Source organism: Brachyhypopomus gauderio, unplaced genomic scaffold (assembly GCF_052324685.1).
Source record: "Brachyhypopomus gauderio isolate BG-103 unplaced genomic scaffold, BGAUD_0.2 sc784, whole genome shotgun sequence".
NCBI classification, from domain to species: Eukaryota; Metazoa; Chordata; class Actinopteri; order Gymnotiformes; family Hypopomidae; genus Brachyhypopomus; species Brachyhypopomus gauderio.
In genome coordinates this window covers 11,839-15,000 of record NW_027507604.1, presented here as the reverse complement: position 1 = coordinate 15,000, position 3,162 = coordinate 11,839, and the positions used below count along the sequence as shown (strand labels likewise).

Sequence of the window (3,162 nt, the reverse complement as noted above, 5' to 3'; positions counted from 1 at the left end):
CAGGGACTTAATCAACGCGAGCTTGTGACTCACGCTTACTGGGAATTCCTCGTTCATGGGGAATAATTGCAATCCCCAGTCCCAATCACGATTGGGTTTCAGCGGATTACCCGCGCCTCTCGGCGAAGGGTAGGCACATGCTGAGCCAACCATTGTGGCGCGCGTGCAGCCCCGGACATCTAAGGGCATCACAGACCTGTTATTGCTCCATCTCGTGTGGCTGAACGCCACTTGTCCCTCTAAGAAGTTGATGCAGACCACGGAGGGCCGCATAACTAGTTAGCATGCCGGAGTCTCGTTCGTTATCGGAATTAACCAGACAAATCGCTCCACCAACTAAGAACGGCCATGCACCACCACCCACAGAATCGAGAAAGAGCCATCAATCTGTCAATCCTTTCCGTGTCCGGGCCGGGTGAGGTTTCCCGTGTTGAGTCAAATTAAGCCGCAGGCTCCACTCCTGGTGGTGCCCTTCCGTCAATTCCTTTAAGTTTCAGCTTTGCAACCATACTCCCCCCGGAACCCAAAGACTCGTGGTTTCCCGCACGCTGCCCGGCGGGTCATGGGAATAACGCCGCCGGATCGCGGGTTGGCATAGTTTACGGTCGGAACTACGACGGTATCTGATCGTCTTCGAACCTCCGACTTTCGTTCTTGATTAATGAAAACATTCTTGGCAAATGCTTTCGCTTTCGTCCGTCTTGCGCCGGTCCAAGAATTTCACCTCTAGCGGCGCAATACGAATGCCCCCGGCCGTCCCTCTTAATCATGGCCCTGGTTCCGGAAACCCACAAAATAGAACCGGAGTCCTATTCCATTATTCCTAGCTCAGGTATTCGGGCGAGTAGCGGCCCGCTTTGAACACTCTAATTTTTTCAAAGTAAACGCTCCGGACCCCGACCGGACACCCAGCCAAGGGCATCCGAGGGGCACCGGGAGGCAGGGTCTGGGACAGGCGGTGGCTCGCCTCGCGGCGGACCGTCAGCCCACTCCCGAAATCCAACTACGAGCTTTTTAACTGCAGCAACTTTAATATACGCTATTGGAGCTGGAATTACCGCGGCTGCTGGCACCAGACTTGCCCTCCAATGGGTCCTCACCCATGGGTTTAGGATACGCTCATTCCGATTACAGGGCCTCGAAAGAGACCTGTATCGTTATTTTTCGTCACTACCTCCCCGTGTCGGGAATGGGTAATTTGCGCGCCTGCTGCCTTCCTTGGATGTGGTAGCCGTTTCTCAGGCTCCCTCTCCGGAATCGAACCCTGATTCCCCGTTACCCGTGGTCACCATGGTAGGCGACTATAGTACCATCGAAAGTTGATAGGGCAGACATTCGAATGAGACGTCGCCGCCGCGGAGGGCGCGCGATCGGCCCGAGGTTATCTAGAGTCACCAAAGCGGCCGGGGGGCCCGCGCCCCGCCGGATGGGTTTTGGATCTGATAAATGCACGCATCCCCCAGAGGGGTCAGCGCTCGTTTGCATGTATTAGCTCTAGAATTACCACAGTTATCCGAGTAACGTGTGGAGCGATCAAAGGAACCATGACTGATTTAATGAGCCATTCGCAGTTTCACTGTACCGGCCGTGTGTACTTAGACCTGCATGGCTTAATCTTTGAGACAAGCATATGTTACTGGCAGGATCAACCAGGTAGCTGCACCGCGGTGGTGAAAGGGACACCAGCTAACGTCGCGGCCACCTCGGCGTGCTCCATCCCCCGGGCAGGGTCAGGGGCCCACCTCGGTACCGGACGCCCACCATCGGTGCAGCAGGGGTGCGCCGTCAGCGTGGGGGAGAGAGCCCTCGTCAGCTCCCAGCACGCGCGCGCGCTACTGTGGGACGTAACCGAGAAATGAGTGATTCCGTGACCAGGCGGGGTGAGGCCAAGCATGTGTTGAACTAACCCGATCCACTGCTGGCTCTCACCCGTACACCATGGACGCCGATAGCGGACACCTGTGTAGACAGACCGGCCTTCAACGCTTCCCTCAGACGGTTCCGGGTGAGGATCGTGTCTTTTCAGACCGAGGCCCCCCCATAGAGGCATGCCCGCTGGTTTGGGGAGGAACTACCCGGGCGGCACAGAAGGCTTCAACCCTAGGCCCAACCCAAGGCCTGTGTCTCGGTCATCATGATCATACCGAGGCTGCCGACCTCCCATCCTGAAGGAGCGCACACACCTCATGGGAGAGTTTTTGATAGGTATGTCATGTTGAGGCTGCCGTCCTCAATGAGCGCAGTCACCCCTTTTGTACAGCTTTCGTTGGTGAACGATCATACCCGAGAGGCTGCCGACCTACCCGTCCTGAAGGAGCGCATCCACCTCTCGCCCTATTCCTGTACCTAGGTATGTCGCACCGAGGTTGCGGCTCTGAGCAATATATAGGATATGAGCTCGCACCTCATTGTACATTGCGCATTGGTTTGACCGGTTGTCTTTCTTATGACAGGGAGAAACCTTAAGTGGTAACCCGAGAGCCTAACCCCTGGCGGGCATCGTATGCCAATAGATCGGGAGAGCTCCGAACGCCCTCGAGATTGACGCTCTCCCTAAAAACCTGCTGGTAGGTTTTTGCAATCCACCGTACGCGTTTTCCTCCACGGCCGGGGAGGTTCTCGCCAGCCATGCCCGCCAAGGCAAATCTTCCCTCGGACACACCTCGGACGCTCGACCCCTGAAAAGGCCTGGCTGAACCAAGTGATGGTCGATGCTACTGGTATAACTGAAAAACCCCTGGCGGACTTGGGTTCGGATAACGGTCTTAGAGCGCACCTAGGTACTGTGCCATTGGATCCGGTAAGGCCAGCCGAAACCAGCATCTTCCGGGCTTGCGCACAGCACCCTCCGGATACGCACAGGCCGAGGTAGAGCATGTGAGGCTGGTGCCTGGAGGTCGGCGAGACCTCCAGTGTTAGGGGGGTCACCACTCCACCCCTAACCGGTGAAAGTGTTAGAGTCAGGCTAATGTTACCTTCACGCACCGCCTTGCATCCAGGCCTTATGAATGGGATAACCATTATAAGGTTAGGATGAACTCAAGAGACATGCTCTCCTATATACCTGCTGGTAGGTGTTTGCAATGCACCGTATGCGTTTTCCTCCACGGCCGGGGAGGTACTCGCCAGCCATGCCCGCCAAGGCAAATCTTCCCTCGGACA

The 3,162-nt window shown here is 56.4% G+C and overlaps 1 non-coding gene across 1 annotated transcript in view; it reads right to left on the bottom strand.

Moving 5' to 3' along the window:
* LOC143508098 (18S ribosomal RNA) overlaps positions 1-1,656 on the bottom strand; it is a 1,839-nt gene extending 183 nt beyond the window's left edge. Inside the window, exon 1 of the ribosomal RNA XR_013129177.1 lies at positions 1-1,656. This exon is cut by the window's left edge and continues 183 nt beyond it. This is a non-coding gene — a ribosomal RNA (18S ribosomal RNA).
* Between the last annotated feature and the right edge of the window lie 1,506 nt (positions 1,657-3,162).